A 22,730-nucleotide genomic window follows, 5' to 3' on the forward strand; every position below is an offset into this window, starting at 1 on the left:
AATGGGCATCTGTTGCTATAGCTATGAGAAAATAATAATAAATATCGTCGGCCCTTTCACTCCGTGAAGATGGATGATAAGCGAAGCTTGTGCCTTTGTATACCTAAGCGTCCCCTTTGCCATCAACTTTATGTTTACTAGAATGTGCCCTTGTGATTAACGAGGTGTGCATTGTGGATACTGGTGACATCTATGAAGACAAGTTGGCAGTGAAACACATGTTTATTGAACATAGGAAATTTCACCGGTCAATTTTTTGCAAGTGAGCAGAGTAGCCTTGTGATCGATGTCACACATGTCGTTTGCAAATGTCAAATGCACACATGGACGTCTTATAGTAGTGGGTACGATCACCTGAATGCAACACCGAAGTGAGAAGCGTTCAAACATGAATGTAATCAGCCACTGCCTTTGCTTTGTTGACAGTGAAACATATGTTTATTGAACATCGGAAACTTTTCGAAAGAGTGCCGAACGCAGGCAGTTTTCCTTTGATTAAAAATTCCTTACACGTACCGCAAACTTTAAATTCACCATGGTCTTCTCCACCAGTAGCGTAATGTTCATTCAACACGTCCAAGGCATATTGTCGCTGTTCGTCGGAGCGGACCACACTGATGAGGGACAGTTTGTTGTCGAACCACAAACGCTTGCGTTTGATGTCACGAGTTTCCTTGGCGGCATGGTTACCAGCATCCGCCCGCTATCGCCGCTTGAGATTCTTCAAAATGAAATTGCTTCAAAATTAAATCTGTCCGTCACGTAAGGCAATGAATGGCTCATACCCCCTTAAGCAATAGCGCATACCCCCGTAAACGCGGTCTCTCCATTACGACGACAGAAGAGAAGTGAAATTCTACGCTGGAGTGATGAGCGGCAATGGAGCCAGGTGTGGAAGAAGACGACGACGACGAACGCGGGAGCAGTGGCACGAACGCGTTCGCGTGGTTGCGCCGAGGGGCGCCAACGAGCCAGCTGTGGAAGAAGACGATGACGCTCGAGCCATCGCTGATGATGATAGTTTCTGTGAACAGGCTAGACATTTCAGGCTAGACATAAAGCTTCGCTTGTAATAATAATAATAATAACAACAACAACAACAACAACAACAACAACAACATACATACAACAACAATAATAATAATAATAATAATAATAATAATAATAATAATAATAATAATAATAATAATACAATAGCGGCCTTGCCGTAGTCAAACGAAGGCTTGAAACAGCGTGAAATACGCGTACCGATGCTCTCGAGATGGATTAAAAGACCTGTGGGACATGAATGTACGGATCTACGTGAGATATAATGGGTGTGATCCAGGTTTTTCGCTTTGCGGCTCGCGTGTCGGCCAGTCGCTTCTTGTGTGCGGCGAACCATTTTGCTTCGCTGCATGCAGCTACGCGCCCGAGACTGCCTCAAAGACGCGAGCATCATTTACTTGTGCTCGCAGGGTTTGGTCCGCCTACAAGAGAAAAAAAAAGTTTATAAAATGTTTATGAAAACAGGACATACATCGTAAGTGGCTACCAGCTGCAGCCGAAATTCGGCGGGAGTTGAAGCCAGGAAAAGAATTTTTATGCGAAACAGAAGACCCGGCGCGAGTGTTCTCGCTCTTCCAAGAATTCACCATGGCGCGAATGAACCGGACCAAAGGGGAAGAAGGAGAGGAAGGGGATTGAAGGAAAACGTTTCATTTCCCTAACTCAATTGCTCCGCAGAACCGTTATGAGCCCCACCAGACTCGATACGTTTAGAGGCTCCCACCAAAGGAGGATCATGAAAACGAGTAGTAAAGGGGCGGTTGCAATATATATATATATATATATATATATATATATATATATATATATATATATCATAAGCTAACTACGCTTTATTTTTTTTTTACTTGAGCTGGTGTACGCGTGTTGGTATTAATTTCTTTTATTTTTATCTTCTTTTTCTTCAACCTTACAGAGAACATGTATAAATTGAACTCTGGGTGCTTGCAATCGCACTCTTGATGAAGGCCGGACTCCGGCCGAAACGTCGAAATTAAATGTTTGTTTTTGCGTGGACCGTGTTTCTACGTGGACCTGTATTTCCTTCAATTAAACACCGGATCCGGAGAACTACGGTACCTCAATTAGAAAGAGCATCGCACACGTTAATGCAAAGACGTGGGTTCCTATCGCGCCTGTGGTCCGTTGTTCTTTCATCCACTTTCATTTTCATTAATTTATCATGTCGCTATTTAATAAAGAACTGCAAATAATTTCCTTATGCTGTATTTCGTGTCATTGTCTGTTGGCTACTTATAATTTGAGTATATATATATATATATATATATATATATATAGCATCATGAAAACAGAGGTTCCACGTAAACTCGTCTGGTTAGGTAGCATAATTAAAAAAAACGCTAAGGCTTCTGGTAACTGATCCAGTCTACTACAATCGACGTCTCTTAAACGCCAATTACTTTGACTTTGTAAGGGGCCAGAAGCCTTCGTGGTTTTTTTTTTTGTATGCTGCGGAAACGACTACCAACTCCTGTGAGCACGTTTTTTTTACTGACGTTTTGGTTGGCTATCCAGTCTTCGTCAAACTGACCTTTCCAGTAGTGCAGCGCTAGGCGAATACCCTTTGACCAGCCAATGTAATCTTTCATTTTAAGCATGAAATGTTTTAGCTCCCGTTGTCGGCGACCTTCAAGTGACCTTGGGCCAAAAGCCAGAGCCGTTATCCGGGCCCTCAAACGAGAACATCCGAGGATCATTGCGAGAACAAAACAAGATCATCCGGGCAACCAGTGAAAAGTTAAGAAAATTCGGTCTCTGGCCCCCAACCCTTTGTACAGGACCGCATAACATACGCTAGTTACTGCCCAAACAAGTTACAAAAAATATTGCTTCCGATTTCCGTCTCATGTTTGTTAATACGCTGAAGTTATATTTTTGATTTCCAATAGCGACGTTCAAAAGGCAAATACAGTGCACCATACACTTGATTGTCTTTTCTTCTTCTTTTCTGGGGTTGTACGTGCCAAAACCAGTTCTGATTATGAGGCGCGCCATAGTGGAGGGCTCCGGATTAATTTTGACCACCTGGGGTTCTTTAACGTGCACTACAACGCAAGCACATGGGCGTTTTTGTATTTCGCCTCCATCGAAATGCGGCCGCCGCGGCCGGGATTCGATCCCGCGATATCGTGCTCAGCAGCGCAACGCCTTAGCTGACTGAGCCACCGCGGCGGGTCACTTGATTGTCATCTTTGGCTCTGAGACAGGGTTGCCTGTGGTGTTTTGAATGCCAGTGGTCCGTAGTCCTGAGCGGTCCGCCACAAGAAAAAAAAAAGTAGCGACAGACGCTAAGCGCGCTGCACTGTTGGAAGAAGAAAAGCGGTTGAAGGCGCGGCGGCACCACAGGCAGTAAAATACACCATATGGTAGCCATTTCATGCTTACGTCTACTCTCGATTGGGAGAAAGCCAGTCTTTTTTTTATTTTATTTCTTCCCAGTTGTTGCTTACAGGCAATGTTCTGGTCAATACTCGTGAGTTCAGGGAGAAGGTGAGGCTCTTCCTGCGGTGGGGATAAGCGCTAATGATTTCAAAACACATGATAAACCTTCATTATGCTGAATGCACTGCTTTGCTCGTCGCTGTGTTTGTGCGAGCGCGGAATTAGGACATAAGGAGGCTTGCAAAGTACACGTATGCGCTCTGGATGTTGCCAAGAACCCGCGCATATACTTCTTAACGCAATACTTATGTGGGCGAGGATTGGTCCGCATTTCTCATTGACCTTCACGGTCATCTTAAGCATGACCAAGTCGCAGCGCGAACCGTGCATCGCAAACAGCAACTATTCCTAAGAGCTGACATTAAAAATGCAGTGATCTGCGTTTTACTTTTCGATTAAACATGGTTTGTGATTGCACGCAAATATGGAATGCGTATGCTTTTGAAAACGCTCGAATAACAACGCAAGACACCGCTCTTGAGACAGAGCTCGTCCTGAGTCCTTCCTTCTTGTGTTCCCGTCGTTTTGCGCGCTTATTGAAAGAATACAACGCAAGACACGCTGTGGAGAAAGAAACAAAAGCTCGTCTAGGCTAGTATTTTATTTTGTGTGTGCGTTGTTGTTTGCGAAAAATCCTCGAGAATGTAACCAGGTTCAAGTCCGAAGGTTACTCAATGCCGAAACAATACCCTGAAGGGCAATAAAAAAATTAACAAACTGACATTCTCAAAGCTTTCCCAACGGGTGCATAAAGATACCAGGCTATACCATTGAGATCTGACGTTAATTGAGCAATGTTATCGAGTCCCGTCAAATTTATAGATCTTTCAAACAGTCGATCTCACCGATGCCGCCACTATACGCATGCAGAGTTGTTCTTCATGTCTCGCTAATCGAGATTCCCCCCCCCCCCCCTTTTTTTTTTTTTTTCAGACGGGGTCGGTCCGAGCACGAACGCCTCTCCGTCCGTCGCTGTGTGCGCGAGAGGTGAGTATCGCAATTACAGCGCCCGCGTCGAGTTAGCAATCGAAGTGTCGCCCCGCGTGCAAGCTTCGCCGCAGCGCACGCGCCTCGCCATAATGGGCCGCATCACGCCGCGTTCTGGCGACGCGCGCCGTGGCGGCGGCAGTGTTCTCCCCAGCGGAGCTCGAGTTACGGCCGTAATTAAATTCCGCCGTGCCGGACGAGGTCTACGCCGGCCCGCTGGTGGTTGTCCTTTTTCTTCTTCGACGCTCAGTGCCGCAGCTGACGGTTTGTTGGTGGCGCTCGCCGTTCTCAAAGCCTGTTTTGTTCCCCGCGAGCGCGTGTGCTTTAGAATGAAGCGCCTGGAGTTTTAAAAAGACGAGCTCCTGGAAACCCGCGCGGGTGCATCCCGCGTTTTCTTTGAGAACACGTTCGAGCCTCGCGCAAAGAGGGCATGCAGGCCAGCAAGAGAAGCTTGTGTGAAAAACCCCAAAAAGGGTTGCGACGAGTGCGGCTCTTCTCCGGAGGAAGCGCTGGCTCCTGGAGGAGCAGCGTGCACTTGCGGCAGCAGTAATGGGCGCCGCAGTGAAGACTGGCAAAGATACCTGGCAAGAAACGCAATTGTTTATTATTATAATTTTTCTTGTAGGGCGCGTTATTTGCGCCCACAGATGTCGCGAACTGTGGGAAGCACTCTTGGTATGCGTCAACGGTTCGTTAGAATTTTGACGCAAGTCCATGTTGGACGGCGGACATATTATTAACAAATGATTCCGCGAAAGGAAAGTTTGTGCCTATGCGAACAAAACGTCTTGCGATGCGCTGAGGCGCACCCATGATTTGATAAAGCCGTGCGTTGAATTCAGAGAGCAAATACGGGAATAATAACGTCCTGTCATCGAAAAACTTTTTTCGGGAAAACACGACCTTCTTTCTGGAATTTCAGTAATATCTGCGTATTAGTCACTTCTCAGCTAGCGAACGAAACCTAGTGTTCGGTTTCTTGCGGCACGCCCTTTTTAACTGAAAAACTGCGGTGCTTGGCAGGTTTACAAAAGCACAAACTTGCAGTAAACACGCGATTGAATAGAATCATGCGTAGCGGGTGAGTTGAATAGGGTGTTCATTTTCTGTGAATTGCAAAGCAGATACGTTGGGTAGTCTCGCCCACAGGTTCTTTTCTATGCGCCATTCTTTCCTACATTCAGAGAGTATAATTCGAGGAGTAAACATGGCAAGAAACTGGTTTCTGTCTAGCTTCTCGTTACCGTTATTTGTTTTAGATGAAGGCGTATACAGGACAAAATGTAACAGCAGCGTTTTCCGGGACCTTAACAAAGTTTTCCATTCTCAGTATATGCACAAAATGAGAGTGCGCAGCATGATCACGTTATCTTAATGAGGAAAATGCTGCTATTTGTTTCATGTATAATATGGATGGGCGGGTCGGCGGCAATATATTTTTCACATTTCCAAGTCGCTGTCAAAGTAATTCCTTATCTCCCTCCCCTTTTTATTCCCTCATGCGCGTCATCATGCTAAAGCTACCCAACTAATTTCACTGGGAATTTCGCTTGCACTGCAGTAATTTAAATGCTCAAGGATGACGCATTGCTTACTTTCAGCGATCATGCATTGAGCGAGTGCAGAACCTGCCGACAATATTGCTGTGAATCTATTTGCGTCAAAACAATAGCGGTATGCGCAGAATTCAGCGTTTTGTAGTCATTTTTCACAAAGCGGGCGTAATTTTTAATGTATGTATGTATGTATGTATGTATGTATGTATGTATGTATGTATGTATGTATGTATGTATGTATGTATGTATGTATGTATGGTGTGTGTGTGTGTGTGTGTGTGTGTGTGTGTGTGTGTGTGTGTGTGTGTGTGTGTGTGTGTGTGTGTGTGTGTGTGTGTGTGTGTGTGTGTGTGTGTGTGTGTGTGTGTGTGTGTGTGTGTGTGTGTGTGTGTGTGTATGTACCCGACAGCCTGCTCAATCAAACTCTGCGCGCGTAGCAGCCTTTGCTAATTCGTTCAACTTACATTTGAGGGCACTAAAAGCGCGGCGCGTTAGCCGGTAGTCACGTGGTATTTTTTTTTTTAATTTCGCGCACTATAAATAAACGCTGTAAAAAATTTATCAGGGCAATTATCTTAGCAGAGATGAAATAATCCGATGTTTCTGAACAAGCGCTACAACTTTTGTATTGATAATTTTTCGCTAGAGTTAATAATTAAAAAGTTACTTAACTAATCTTTGGTAATTACTCAGCTTGGCGGATTGAAAAAATATCATGACGTGCTCCATACGGCTCAGAACAATACTGCGCCAATACGACACGCGTAGCGCTTATGTTTGTATGTTTAATACTTGGCTAAAGTTAGCTGAAACAGGTTATATGTATGTACAGTATAAATACCATTTTGCGCGAACACACGCAATATAGCCGCGCGACTGGCCGCTCCAGGCACTTTGCGTGTATTCGCGGGCTTCTTTCACGCTAGGAAAAACACTTTCATGTAGCACGTATTGAGCAACAGAAAGCTGTATCGGGAGTTTTTCATGTTGCTCTACAATGTTCTCATTGACACTTTCATCTAATTATAATATTTGAGAAGTTGCATAAAATAATCTGAGTATCCCCATGCGACGGTAAACAACAATACCTTCTTTCTGCCCAGCTACGTGGCATTGGCACATTTTTACACCTTGGTGCATGATAGTTGAAACACCCTGTATATATATATATATATATATATATATATATATATATATATATATATATACAAGAATAGAACTGGTCGACATGACTTCATCACTGCTCAGCTTCGTTAATTTATTACTGCAATACGTGCTTTAACTTGTCAATCTTTATGACTAGCTGCTTGGACATTGCGACTTCTCATAAATGTAATTTTCGCCGCTTTCCGAAGGCCATTTGAACACGTGGAACAGCGCTATCTTTCGCAAGCGATATTTCAGCATATGTTGGAACTAAAGAACTTAAGAGAGAAACACAAGGTATACATAAGAGATTCTTCTGTTTTCGCGTATCACTTGCGTGACATTTTACCTGTTGCCATTGCTGCGACAATTTTAGTGGTAATTGCTGTTAGGGTAATAATCTTCACTTGTTCGCATTTATAACCGTAGGGAAAAAATGTTGTGGTAGACAACGAAGATATAGGCATTGAGGATATTGTTACCAAGCGTACATGCAAGTACCCTATGTTGGCTTTTCTGTAACTCAGTGAATATTCCTGAAGTATGGTAAAAAGCACAGCCAAGTAGCGAAGTGATAAGTACAATAAGGAACATACCTAACTGTTAAATTAGTTGTTTAGTGAAAATACAGGTATGCCCCTCATTTTACGTAGCTATCACAGGATCACTCACACAAATAAGCTTGATTTTAACACTGATCGCCACGAACTTGAATTTGCAAAATCCCAACTGTGGTTTTCGCGTTTTAGTTACTATAAATTGACGTTAATTAAGTGCAAGATTAACATTTACCTCACAGAATCAAATAATAATAATTTTTCAAGTTCATGCTCCTCATTTAATGCTTCTTTTTGTACGGCGATAGCAGTTAAAAGTTCGGCCATTTTTCCCGTGCTTTCTGTTATGCCGACTAAGGCCAATGACGGCCGTTCTCGCCAGGCCGCCTCCTCAATCTCAGTTTCGCTCTCGTGCTAAGAACAATCCAAGCCCCAGCAAAGCTTCTTATATAGCACGGCATTTGGAGCCATAAGTTGCCTAAGAGCGCACCCCTGTTCGGCATAATCAAACAATATAGCACGGCATTATGTCTGCGAAGGAACTCGAGCGAAGTCTGGCAAGGTACAGAACGCCTTTTATTTGGACACTGCCACGGTAAGCAGTAGGTCGAAGAAGAACGTCCTCATTTCAAGAACGCTGTGGACATAACCGCTCAACGCGCAATCATGTGCTCGAGCGCTGACAGCGTCACTCCGCGAGAAAGGAAGAGTCGCTATACATCTCTATGTATCGGATCATAAGTATCTGTAAAGTATATGAGCGTTCGGATAGAAAGGCGCACAATATTCAACGGTTTAATTACAGGGGTGTAACAGCTAGGTTGTTGTAACGCGTGTTACATGCGAACATTGGCGAAACGCATGGAGGGTATATATAGCCAAATAAGCGCTAACATGCGTTAAACAAAGCCTCACCTGCCAACGCCACTTGGGAGCCGGACGCGCTAACCACGGCGCCATCGCGCAACGTTCGCGCTTGCTAACTTGTGCAAGGTTCCGCGCAGCACGCAGATCCTGAGAATGGTGATGTCTGTGCATGTATTTCGCAGGCCACAATAGGCGCTACTGTAACCGAAGTCGCGCACAACGTCTTGTGCATCGCAAAACAGTTGTTCTTGAGAAAATGGCGGTGTACACTGTAAGAGCATGCTGCTGTGGTAGTAAGTTCAGTCGCAGAGGAATCGCTTAGTTCCGCGTTCTTTCTTTTTTTTTTCATGTATCAAGCTGTCGTGGAATACTGACCTTTTCTATAGCTAAACCAAATTCGCGAAAATATATTCGTCGTAATTGTTTCCGGATTTATCCGTAAATTATGGTATTGAGGTACGTTACGTTAGGTACCCCATTTTGTGCTTGTTTCTTACGAAGCGTCACTTTCTTTCGACCAAACCGCTTGGTCACGGTCGCCGAAGCTCTGGCCCCGCTGCTGTTTAACTAGAATGCCTGCGCTCATAGCAGTATTTTGTCTCTGCCTATTGGTCTTACGCAGAGAGAAAGGGAGGCTAACAAGGCGTAGTCCGGCAGGGTACTGGAAACATATCTGGAAGCAGAAGGCCGGCATGAAAATAATGACGGAAGAATGCAGAGCGCGGCAAACATACGCATGCGCGACACCACAGTGGGTAATTACGGGCGCCCGCCTGGCTGCAGATGTCGCAGTATAGAGTTTCCACTCTTTTTCTACTTGCGCTTTCGGATACTCAGCTGTTTTCCTCCTCCGAACGTTGTCGATGACGGAGCTTTCTTAGGATTTGTTTCGGGTAATGATGAAACCCCAACTTTGCAGCTGAAGTCGCAGTTTCTTTTCGACCCCGGTAAAGTAAACGATCTGTCTCTTGTAATCGCTTAATAAAGCAACCAAAAAATACGGCTCGCCTCTGTCCCGGAAAAAAAAAGCCAATGCAATACACATGGCCGACGATTAGCTCTTGGTGTTTATTGAAAAAAGTAAATCACAGCGATGAGCTGAGCTACAAGCAGACCGTTACGAGGAGTGACAATGATATTTCTTAGCGTACGCCGTGGAACGATTCTGAGTATGTCATGACAACGAGACGAATACAAACGCAATGATGATACGCGCACATAATGCGGTAGTTCCAGTTCTAGTATAGTGGTAATGCCCCAAGAATTCTAACCTGCGTTGGAATTATTTGTGCATTGTCAGTAGGTTGCGTTGTGTTAAAAAGAAAGACACGTTATTTGAATAAGAAAGCATGTCAGTGAAGTGACCAAGACGGGGACGCGGCTACAACGTTTGCCTGGGTTGGTCCGTGGGTGTATGCGAATAATGCGTGTTGCTATAATATACGTATACAACGCAGCTTTCAATGCAATGAAGACTGCACTACACTAAGCAAACACTTCCCGTTTTCTGCTTCGCATTCTAAGCAATACATATAACATATTTTTACAGCTAATATCTACATTTACTATAATTTAGGTAATTTTGCACGTCCGGGGCTACGCTTGAATCACTCGAGACCACACAGCTGCGTCTGCGTTCACCTTCGGCGATGAATGCTATAGTCTGGGACTTTACAAACTTCAACGCTGACTTGTGAGTCAATCTCCTGCTTTTGGTTTCGTCATATACGAGGGTCAGTTACTACACAACTCGGACTACCCGACTGCCTGTGTGGTTGTGTGCGATATATTCTCCCTGTATAGAACAGGTCCAGTCACTTGTGCACAAAAGTGAGCTCTGAAAAACACCAGCAAGCTCTGCTTGTCAAAGAATTAAGCGGATCTCAGAGCACTCGAACTGTGCTAGCGGTGTCGTTTATGGCACCCAATCATCGTGAAGCAAAAGACGTATGTTGGCCAGCCTGGGCCTGCATCAGCGGTAGACTGCAGGACCGTTCGAAATCGTTGAAATCGTAAGTGGGCAAGGATATGTTGTGGAAATGTAATGATTGGGGCTGTTCTCTAGATTTCAATGGTGTGGCTGTTCTAAGAAGACACGTGTAACCAACGAACGCGAGAAATATCTGGAACGTGTGAAGGGCCAAGACAATAACCCCCTACAATGCTAGCTGTGTACTATGCAGCCCCGCACACAAGCCCTCGTGCTTATGTGGGTTGACTAATATGTTACATTGACGTTTAGAAATTAAACTCTATGAACAGTAATAGGTGATAGAAGCACAGGCCCTTTTCGGTGCATTTATTTAACAAAGAAACAGAATCTCTGCGGATCTGCATTTTCTAAGAGGTGCAGTGGGCCTCGACTGACGTTCACTTCTTAAGGTTACCTTTCAAACCGTCTCGACCTTGTGCCCCGTTGTGCACCGAGCAGCAATTCATGATTTTCATTTTCTCTTCTTCGCATAATGTCGCTTAAGTGCACTATCCATGCAGATGTCGGCACGCTTGTGAATGTTTTCCTGCGCAGGACTCGCAAGTAGCTCGTTCCACAGCGTATTGTTGCTGGCAATTTTCTTGAGTCAGAAAATAACAAACAGAAAGAGCTCTTCAGCTAGAACGTGAACTTGCGCCTAAATAGACTCGGTTTCGGCGCTTCAATTTGGAAAAGGGTTTCCAACGTCGAACGGCGCTACTCGCCTACATACCTGTGCTGCTTATTACGCTACGCCTCTTGTGTTTCTTGCGCATTATGGTTTATAAATGGCATGGAGTCGGAAGAGGCATATTCCGGCTACCGACGCCACCGCACGTGCAGCAGGCGACTCGACGTCACTGCACTCCAGCAAGCGGAGCACTCCGAAGTCGCGAAAACCTGCAGCAGCCCGAGGCACATAGAATGGCTGAATATTTTACCTGTTTAGAGTGCGCCCCACTCCGAGAATTGCGCCGCTTTCCCACTTGCGCCTACATGATTCATGCAGCCGCTCTAAACGAAGTCAAATAAGCGCGGTCCTGAAAAAAGAAACAACAAAAAACGGAGGGGGTGGAAGGAAGCCGCGCTTATACGGTGGATTCATGTTTTACTTGCCTGGCTATGCGCCGTCGTTTGTACGGTGCAATTATGAGGAATTGTAACGCAACAGAAAAGCTTACTTGCTGTAGAAACACACAGTGCTAACTGGAGTGAAATTACATCATTTCTATAAATGTAGCATTAACGTGCTGCGCTCAGAAAATGTTCACGGCTTCGTTCCAAACTCCGAAAAATGCTTGCGAATTCAAACACCCTGGCGAGTTTGAAGCCATAAGCGTGTCGTGAATTTTACATGGCGCAGGCGTCCGTGCCAAAGTGCAGGCCGAAATCTACCGAAGGACTCTTGCTGGGGCAAATGCAGAAAAGGACACAAAAAAAGAAAAAGAAGAAAAAAAAAGGGGGGGGGGGGCACCACTTCCTTTAGGATTCGGAATCCTCTTACGAGCTACCTACCTATACAACATACGTCCTACAAGGAAGCGTCGCTACCGAGTGGAGCGGGATGACTCCTTTTCTGTATTTCCGTCCATCAGGAAATATCCGTGTTTGCCTTCGCAGCCTCGCTTCTCCCGGCGGAAGTGGAGCTCTTGTACGAAAAATGGACGAGCGAGCGTGGTAAAGGCGACGTAACAGCAGCGAAGCACGCACAGTCAACACTTACTTTCTTCGTAGGACAACTGATGCGGCGCCGCCTCTCTCGTTGTTTTTTTTTTTTTTTTCATTTTTTTCCGTTCGGAAAGCCAATCGTAACAAACTTCAAACTTCAAACATGGTGGAGGGCCGACTCTCTCTGCCCCCTGTGAAATGCATTAATTACCTCCGAGCATTTCCTGTTCTAATTCATCTGGCGGCATTATCTAAATGCTGAAAGAACGAGTCTGCTTCGTGAAAGCGGCGTCACCCCTTTTGACACTTGGGTCGTATTGCGATGGCCTCGTGAGATGACCTTTTCTTAAGGCTAAGTTTGTGCAGGTGACTGCTATTGCACAACGTTTAAGTGCTGGAACGAGTAATTCACAGACGTCAAAGTTTGTTAGAACTGTGTAGAAAAGTTCAGCCTATTCTTAACCTTTCCTCCAACACCCGCGAAGGGTGCCATTTTATCGCATTATTGTGAAGGCTTTCCAGAGAGACAATTTAGAACATTTTCACCATGTATGAAATGAGACAGTTACATGTAACACTGATCAGAACCGATTTCTTTTTCTCTGTCGCTTTCTAACAGTGTAGTGGCGGCTGCAAACTGCAGACCTTTCTAAAGAAATGTTGTAAAAGCGCTCGTGAGAAGCCCTGTTTAGTTCTCGGGAAAAAGAAATGTCCAAAGTGTACATTAGGGCTCAGGCAGCCGAATATAGGATTAAGTTTCGAGAAATGTTTCATCACACCTGCGTAGTCATAAGGCGTCTGGTGATAGCTCGAAGATTTTCATTTTCACTTTTTTTTTTTTTTTTTTTTGTACGAAGGGCGGCACTGACGTGCTCCAGCGTCTTCACCTTTCGTCTGGTTTTATACGGTGATGCAATTTTATTTTTTTATTATTTCTTTTTACAAGGAAGCCGTGAATGCTGTGCAAGACGGCTACAGATACATTCGAGGGAATTAGAATTCTGTGTTTGTTGTATTGCACTTAGAGATTGGCGTGGTGTGTTTATTTTTATTTTTCGACAAATAAAAATGTAATAAGTATAACTTATGGGGACTTTGATACACTACCACTGCCCACGCGATAAAACGTTAAATTTACACTGTTAGGTTGCTCGACTGACCATATAAGGCAAATAAAGAAGTTTGCTTATCCAAAGTAGAGTATTTCTCCGTAGCTCCACCAGTTTGAAGAAACGGTTGCTCAAGCTGGATTCACACGACGGGCCACAAAGCTGATCGAGTCCCCGGGTGTGTTCTGACGTGACTGAGCCCCAACGAATCACTCTGTGAGCACCCCGTCTGCGGCGTCGTTGGGCACACAGCGTGGTTGGGCGGCACTCAGCCACGTAAAGTACAATGTCGGGCTAGTTGGTGCATAACTGTCAATGTTTGTGCCCCAAAGAGTAAACGGTAAGAAAGAAGAGACAGGCCAAAACAGCACCAAAACTTACTAAATGCCGATGCTAGGTGCTTGAAAGAGAAAACTCAGAAGGGGCCAACTCTGGATGAAATGAAGTTTAGCGAAGTACTATGTTTGAGCTATAGTTGGTACAGCTGTCAATTTTTAGCACCTGTCAACGTTTCATAGCTGTCAATGGCGCTTTTTCTGTCCATCTCTTTTTTTCTTCCGCTTATTTTTTTTTCGCCATCAACATCAACTAGCCCAGCTGTCAACCCTCTTAATGAAGCTCGCTCTCCTTCAATTACTGGCATGACGTATGGTGTTCTAAAGTTGTATTTCACTGTATTTTGTGAATCGCATTAGAGCCATTGTCAATCTTACAGTATATACCATACGTGTATGAAAATTAATTTCTGCACGCGTTTGATCTCCCGCAGTTTCGCTGTTACGCCACTGCTTCAGCCGTAACTGCAGTAACTATGATCGTGGCGGGAACAGGATCACAGTTTCACGTCTAACACGCTTGCTAACTGCTCGAGTTACCTTACTGTCTCGTGTAAATCGCGCAACACGTATCAAAAGCATGTAAAGTGACCGTTCTTTTTTTTTTTTTCCTTCTTCGTTCAACCCTTTTTCTTTCCCTATTGCTTTTCAAAAATGGAAACATACCTAGCATCGAATCAGCTTTCAGCTTTGGCTTGCTTTCCTTTAGATATATTTATCGTATTAAAAATTTTCCCTTTCTACATAAGCTTACATTTTTCTTTATAAGATCTCGGTTTATAATGGGCCTGCGAAAGTACCGCCATTTGCAGTTTTTTGTTCTTGATTGGTTCAATTATGCATAAAGCCACATTAAAACCCTCGGAGGCGGTGGAAGATAACAAAAATAATTTTCACCGCATCCTTTCGACTTTCATTTCACGCACCGCGTTTGCTGAAACCCCAAAACGCACATGAAAATACGTCGGCGTTCAGCGTATTTGTGTGTCCGCCTGCATATGAAGAACATATTTTTTTTTGTAAATAATACTAGAAACGCAGGTGCTTTTCGCCAGAATTTGGGCGAAGGCAGATGCTAGTGCGAGAATTCAAGACACGCCTTCTTCATTCCTGGCTTCATATTCTGGCGCATTTCCTGGCCCATCATGGCGCAATCCCCCGCTGCTCCCATTTATCCGAACACACAGAATGTTGATAATTCTGATAGCGCCGCTCCCTCGTCTTCTACTCAATTATACCTACAATTATACTCAATTACCATACAACACCAGTTATAGGGTAATTAATTGCAATACACAGGACATGTTTTTATTATTATTTGGCTAACTGTTCTTATGATTTGTTGTGAAAATTATATCCACCACTCGGAGTGACGTAGCTGAAGAGTCAAAGCCGCACGAGTTTCCGAAAACATTTGTTTAATCCGCCCAAATAAAAACATAAAGGAATAACTCTGACGGTGCGTAATGTATACTCAAACGTGCACGGGATAAGTGCTTCCAATGAAGCTTCATTTACCCTAAGTAATGAAAGGACCTTCGCTGCAACTTCTCTAGTTACTCTTTCGTCGTTGCAGCGTATTATTTCAGTCAGCCTTCAGGCCAGACAGCGCATCCCAAATTAACATGGGCGTTCCAGTTAACTGGAAGGCCCATGCATTTCGTCGCACACTTTGAAAATTAATATCTCGAAACTGGTTCAGTCCTGAGAATTCGTTCCAAGTGGATACGCCTTGCAAACTCGGCGGCTATAATTCGTAGATTGAAAGATGTGCCGTAAAATAAGAAATTAAAAAGTGAATTAGCGTAATTATGTTAATTATTCAATTAGACGCTTTGATTTCTCATGGAAGTGATGGCCGGCTCATCGAGTAGTTGATATCAAGGATTATAATTGTGCTACCTGCCCCAAGCAATTAAAAAAATTTTGGTCAGCTAAAATGAAACACACCGTATAAGGAAGTGAAATATTGCGAGACCATGGTGCAAGGATGCGAGCTCCTCTTCTCACTGCAGCAGAGGCGCGCCCTACTAAGTGGTTCGTTATGAGAAAGGAAGGTTGGCGCTATCTTCTGCAGCCCTTGAGGGAGCACGGCTCAGCGCCAAGAGGCGCGCCCGCGAAAGACATTCTTCTACTGCCCTCTCTCGTGTCGGAACGAACGGACCACGTGACATTTACGTCACGGCACGCGCCTCCCATTTTGATCTCTCCCGTATTGTCTTGCTGCGAAGCGCATTTTCAGAAGCGATTTCGCGTGCTCTTTGTTTCACGAAGGTCACGGAGGTGCTACGCGTGCTGCGTCATCTCGGCTGGGGGTGTGAGTGGCTCTTCCGAGAAGAAGCGCGCGCGGGATTTTCTTTTTTGTTTAATTGTTTTCGCGGCGTATAGCCGGCCAAATCTTTAGCTAGCCTATGTAAATGCGTTGTTTTTTTGTGTGTGCTGTCCAGTGCGTTACGGTGGCAACGAACTTGCGAAGCGGTCGAGGTTAACTAATGCTCACAAAGCTCGTGAAGATAGCATAGTCATTTGTAAGTTTGTTCCTAATTTAAGGTGCTGGCACACAGGAAGTCGCCGCTCACGCACGCTAGTGCGTGAGCGGCGAGTGCGATTTGGGCGGCTGTACATCGGGTGTAATAATTTGCAGACAGCATCGTAACTGCCTGTTCTATGCCCCGCGCTTTTCCGTCTGCAGTGTCCAAACCTGGTGCGTGACTCTCCACAGCGGAAATACCGATGCGCCTTAGGTACACGAAAACAACGCTCGCTCAGAATTACTGTCGGGAAGGGCACACAGTTGGACCACGCGCGCAGTTGCTGAATTATTTTAATATTTTGATTTTTAATGAAAGAACGTGTGGCCATTCGGATAACACAGGCCAAGAAGTTCCTTGTGCCTTTCGGCAGGGCAAGGAGTGTCGATGCCTGATTGGTCCTTGGGCCTCTGCAGATCAGCGCCAAATACATTGTATGAAGGAGAGCGTGGATAAAAAATAATTTAAATAGCCTAACGTTGTCTTTTCGGCAGCACAGTACTGGTGCAGCGCTTATGACGTCCGCACAGTCGACCCAACTGCAGTTATTGTACTATCGACATCGAACGTTTGTGGCGCGCATGATCCGTGAAAACTATACTTCCGCAACAAAGACACATGCATCTTCTTCTTTCTGGGGTTTTACGTGCCAAAACCAGTTCTGATTATGAGGTACGCCGTAGTGGAGGGCTCCGGATTATTTTGACCAGCTGGAGTTCTTTAACGTGCACTAAAACGCAAGCACACGGGCGTTTTTGCATTTCGCCTCATTCGAAATGCGGCCGCCGCGGCCGGGATCAAGGCACATGCAGCCTGCAGTGCACGAGTACTCGTATATGCGACCAACGCAGTGTTGTATAGTAGTGCTTGGTTGGCTGCAGATACAACGTGCGTGGGTATGCATTTTTATCAAGGAACCAGTGTCCTGTTGACTTTCGATGTCGACAATGCATACGAGCAGTGAACAGCAGCGAGTCACCTATATAAACCCGACTCATAAATGCGGCCACCCTCAAGGATTATCTGCCTATCGAACAGGCTTTCCCTCTCTTTTGCCTGCTCCGCCCTCTTTAAGGGACACTGTACTGTTTTTCATCAAGTAATTTTTTCAGTGGACGCAACTGGTCAGCTTCATGCTAGCATTGTGGTTTCCGCCTCTCTGCCTTTTGTATTTAGTGCGACCTGCGATGTTTTTTTCTGTTCCTACTGGCGCACTCTATTCTGTGTCATTGCTTGATCTTTGTCATTGTGATATGTCATCTTGTTCTTCCTTTACTCTTTACTTCCCTTCTTTCAATATTCGGCTTCTGTTTCTGTCTCGGCCTTCGTGTAGACTGCACAAACGTTGTGCCCGTTTCGGTCGCAGTGGCCAGTCTGCTCCCTCCTTTATTTCCCTCTCTGTCCATTGCATGTATGTTTTCATATCAACCAATGAATCAATCAGTCAATGAATCAATCAATCAATCAGATAAATAAATGTTTGTTATAGCGTCCAAGAACAGCTATAGAACCTTCATGCTGGTGCACTTATACATGTATAGTATTACAAAAGACACCATGTGCAGAAAATGCAAATGTAGTAGACAAAACATTTTGAGGGAGAGAAACAAAGTGGGAAAACAAGAACCAGGAGGCGGGCGTAAAAGGGAGTTCATCGCGCGACTTACTTATCTACTCTGAAATACCGGGTGTTCAAAATTAAGCTTTACGAATTTTTTAAAAATCGCCTGTGGCAGGTAGCGTCATTCTTATTTTTGAGCTGGGTTATTCGAAGAGGCGAACATCGGTAGCACGAGAAATCGAAACACATATTCAACTAATTAACAAAAATTGACTAATGAATCTTTAGTTAAATACTTTACGAGACATATTGCAATTTACGAATTGTAGCCGGTGAGCTTGCAATACACATCCACTTGAAATGAATTTCCAGGATGAGACCAATGTCGAGATAGTATTTCCCAAAGTGTGGGACGAAATACATGTGCGTTCCAGTTACTTTTTTGCTTCAATGTATAAAACAGCATTTTAGTGAAAGAGTAAGCGGAACAACACTGCATTTTTACGGCGAGTTTGATGGCGCATGTTTCCAAACTGGTGTCATTATGGAAATTCATTCCAAGTGGATACGCCTGACAAGCTCACCGCCTACAATTCGTAAATTGCAATGTGTCGTAATGTAATGAACTAATGAGTTAATTAGTCCATTTTTGTTAATTAGTTGAATACGTGCTTTCTGTTCTGGTGCTACTAATGTCCGCCTTTTCGAATAACCTAGCTCAACGATAAGAATTATGCCACCTGCCACAGACGATTTTTAAAAAATTCCGTAAAGCTTAATTTTCAACACCCGGTATATCAATACAGATGGAATACTTATTGCATATTGTTTGAAGTAGAGCCATGTAACAGTGACTACTGCAACAAGGCCTTGCAGAAAACACGGAATGCTGCCTGATAAACTTTTGCGGCATAAAAAATTGTAGATGATCTGCAAGCTTTGGACAATCTATAGTGTCATAACCCACCTTGTAAAGGAACAAAAGGTCTGATTTAATACCTATTGATATGAGAGGTACAAGTTGAGGTACATCTAAGACGGCTGGTACAGGGTGGCCAGAACGGCAAAAGAGGTGCTTGAAAATAGATGTCAATTTAGTTTTGACGCGTTCAATGAGGTCAGAATTAGATTTGCACGTTCCGCCCCAAACTACAGAGGCATACTCTAGTAGTGGGAGGCACACAGTAGAATACCATAATAATAATAATAATAATAATAATAATAATAATAATAATAATAATAATAATAATAATAATAATAATAATAATAATAATAATAATAATAATAATAATAATAATAATAATAACCACCGCCATGGATAACTTCAAGTTCGTGCGTACTAATCGATAGCCCGAGATTATACATGTATATAGCCTGCATGTTCGTTAAGACAAGAGATAAAGCAGTTTAACGGCTTTCAATAGTCATTCCAATTTGTCTGCTTTTTTCTGTTGTGTTTCGTATTTGCGACAGTTCATCGGGCGCTATTAATCAGCGTCACTTAGATGCGAGGGTTACCCTCCAATTTTCTCGACTTTTGCTGTCTCACTAAATTTACTTTGCCGCAGTACAACCACGCTAAATGCGGTGCACCCTTTACAGTGAGCATATACTAAAACGCCGAGTGAGAATGGTAGGCTATCGTCATCGACTGTAAGTGCAGTGTGTACACAGTGGAAGCACCGTACGCTAATGCAATAGTATAGCTTTACAACACTTGCTGTGGCTGGGGTTGCACACGAATGCGCTCTGGTGTGCTTACATAAACACTGCTCATAGCGGTGGTTAAGCGCGGGCAGACTGCGAGGTTATTGGAGATCGCTGGGAGAGGCCTTTGTCCTGTAGTGGACGCAAACGACGACAACGATGAAGCCGATCACAACAATAATGATGATGATGATGATGATGATGATGATGATAATGATGATGATGATACTGCGATGCTGTCTGATCGCGCAAGCGCGCTCACGTCACCGCGTTGACCTGGAAGCCTCAGGTGCGACGTACCTGAGCGACAAGTCAGTCATGGGAGCTCATCACATGAATTATACCTTATATATCCAAAATCTCCGATGATCTCATGAGAACATATACAAAACATGCGTAGCATATGTGTCATATGAGATTTTGTTTATGGAATATATATACGTGAACGCCTCCCTCTGGCGTGACGAAGCATATGAACTGCTTGGCTTTTTAACCAGCGCCCCTGTTACCACGACTCTTACTTAAGTGCTTTCCGCGATTGGTCATGGCCTCCGTAATCGTCTCGTTGTCACGCTGACTGCTATCACGACTCGCCAGCGCTGAAGCGGTGGCGAATGAAGGCACACTCTGCGTAAGATAAGCAATGCGAACACGGGCCAAGTTAATAAAGTCTACCAACTATAAATAATGATTTAGAACGTTCTCTCGTTTCTTCGATGAGTGATACCCGGTATTACCGGTTGATTCGAGTTGGTATATCAGCACTTATTAGAATAAATTCTGGTGGGCTGTCGTTCTCTGAACATGAATGATTCATGATTGGCTTAGAACAAGTTGCTCGCTGAACTTCTTTTACGTTAGTGCCGTCTGCGATTGGTCATGGATGCGGCGATTGTGATTCACCTTGGCGCTCGCCATCACTTGAGTGGCGGGCGCCCAAATGGCGGCCGATAAGAGAACGCGCTTAAGTAAAAAAAAAATAGAAACGGGTTCAAGTTGGCTAAAAGACATTGGCAGGCTATAGCCAGGCAGGAATTCATTATACAATGTGCAGCATGACCGAGATATAGAAACAGACACACGCACAGTGCCGCTTTCAACTACGTGCAAAAATAAAATCTGTAATTTTACACAGGGCTTCAGCACTGCATCTTATTTCCTGCGAAAACGTCGTCGTTTCCTGCGCAAAAGCAGTTGCGCTCTAGGAGACACAGCTGCGGCAGCTTTTTATTTTATTTTCTCTGGCGAGTGTAATTCAATGAGTGGTTTTTACGCCTCAAAGTTACACATGCACTTTGAATCTAAAATCAAAAGACGTGGCTGACAGATGGAGTAGCACACGAGGAATAAGGATTATAAACAGGGATAAGGTGCCTCAGAAAGGCTGGCCAAAGTTTCGATATGAGGACCTATCTTCGTCAAAGGCGGCCTCGTCATCCTCAGGCGGGTTAGTTTTAAAGGGTTAGTGGAGTGACGTCACGTCGATGTCGGCTGTGGCTGGCTGTAAAGGGAGAGACTGAAAAGAAAATGAGTGCTGGCGCTTGACTAGCTAGGCGCGGTTTCTAAGACGAGGGGACAAGAGCGGCAGAGCGAGAAAGCGGCAAAAAAAGAAATAAAAATTTTAAAAAATTAAAAAAAATTAATAAAAAAAGGAAAGAAAAAAAAGGAAAAACTTAAGAGGGGGTTGGGGGGAGCGAGAGGAGAGTGAGCGTTCCGAGGTGACGTGGGCGGCGTGCGCTTGGGGTCCCTGAGGAGCCGGTCAGTGTGCAACTAACAATACGAGTTGAAAGCATGACTTGAGTAGAGGAGCATCAAGGCATCGGGTAATTTTGTGGTTGACAGGGAGCAGCTTGGTCCGTCAAGGGACGTTAGCCTCAGTGGTGCGCCGTGGGCGTCGTCGCGGAGGTATACAGAAGTGGCGAGACCCTGTGTGGTCGAGGCGCCGAAAAAGGTATCCTGGCGTCTGGGATTTTGGACTGTGTCGGTGTGGATTTTGTGTGGAGAGGAAACCCAAAAACCGGCACAGGAGGGTGACAGCGGAGAAAAAATATAATTTGAAATATTGTTACGTAGGAAGACGCAGACGAAAAGCTATATACAAGTATATTTACAAAGAAATGCGCCGCACTTGGCCAAGAAGCCACAGCCCGCAGTAGCCTCTAATCTTCGTCGTCGTCTTCACACTGCTCGCCTCTTCGTCAAGGCAAATACTGTTCCGTAGCACTACCCCCGGCGGCAAAAGCGCCGTCCCGGAGCGATTAAAGGCCGGACTCTGAAGCACTGTAGTAGGCCTTGAGCCTACTGACGTGCACGACATCACTAGATGCCAGAGTAGACGGCGAGGTCGAACTCACAGGTTCAATTTCATACGTCACAGGCGTCACCTGGCGCAGCACGCGGTAGGGCCCAGTGTATCGCGAAAGGAGCTTCTCTGAAAGCCCGATGTGACGAGAGGGCGACCATAGGAGCACGAGCGCACCAGGCGAAAACTGTACGTCACGGTGGCGGGCGTTGTACTGACGCTGCTGAGTGGTTTGCGAGGCCGTCAGTCGAGCACGGGCAAGCTGGCGTGCATGGTCGGCGAGGGCGATGGCGTCGCGCGCATACTCGCTTGTTGAGATCGCAGCAGGAGGAAGTGCCGTATCAAGGGGCAAGGTCGGTTCGCGACCGTACAGTAAATAAAATGGAGAAAATCCGGCGGTGTCGTGCCGGGAAGAATTGTACGCAAATGTGACGTAAGGAAGGGCAATGTCCCAGTCGTGGTGGTCCTTGGAAACGTACTTCGACAGCATATCGGTAAGGGTACGGTTTAACCGCTCCGTCAGGCCATTCGTTTGAGGATGGTATGAGGTAGTCAGCTTGTGTTGAGTGGAGCAGGAACGCACAATGTCGGCGATAACTTTCGACAGGAAGTTGCGACCACGGTCAGTAAGCAGCTGTCGCGGGGCGCCATGAACCAAGATAATGTCACGCAAGAGAAAGTCCGCGACGTCAGTGGCGCAACTGGTAGGGAGAGCCCGCGTGATAGCGTATCGGGTGGCGTAATCAGTTGCGACGGCTACCCATTTGTTCCCCGAAGATGACGTGGGAAAGGGGCCGAGGAGGTCTAATCCAACACGAAAGAACGGTTCCACAGGGACGGTGATCGGCTGGAGATGACCAGCAGGTAGCACCTGAGGTGTTTTCCGACGCTGGCAGGGATCACAGGCAGCAACATAGCGTCG

At 45.1% G+C, this 22,730-nt stretch overlaps 1 protein-coding gene across 1 annotated transcript in view; it reads left to right on the forward strand.

The window, feature by feature from the left end:
* LOC119436542 (serine/arginine repetitive matrix protein 2) overlaps positions 1-22,730 on the forward strand; it is a 214,595-nt gene that overhangs the window by 83,657 nt on the left and 108,208 nt on the right. The window contains exon 2 of the mRNA XM_037703415.2: positions 4,444-4,497. The gene's annotated coding sequence lies outside the window, so the exon portion shown is untranslated. The remainder of the gene's footprint in view (positions 1-4,443; positions 4,498-22,730) is intronic.

The sequence above is a fragment of the Dermacentor silvarum genome, chromosome 1 (assembly GCF_013339745.2).
Source record: "Dermacentor silvarum isolate Dsil-2018 chromosome 1, BIME_Dsil_1.4, whole genome shotgun sequence".
In the NCBI taxonomy this organism is placed as follows: domain Eukaryota; kingdom Metazoa; phylum Arthropoda; class Arachnida; order Ixodida; family Ixodidae; genus Dermacentor; species Dermacentor silvarum.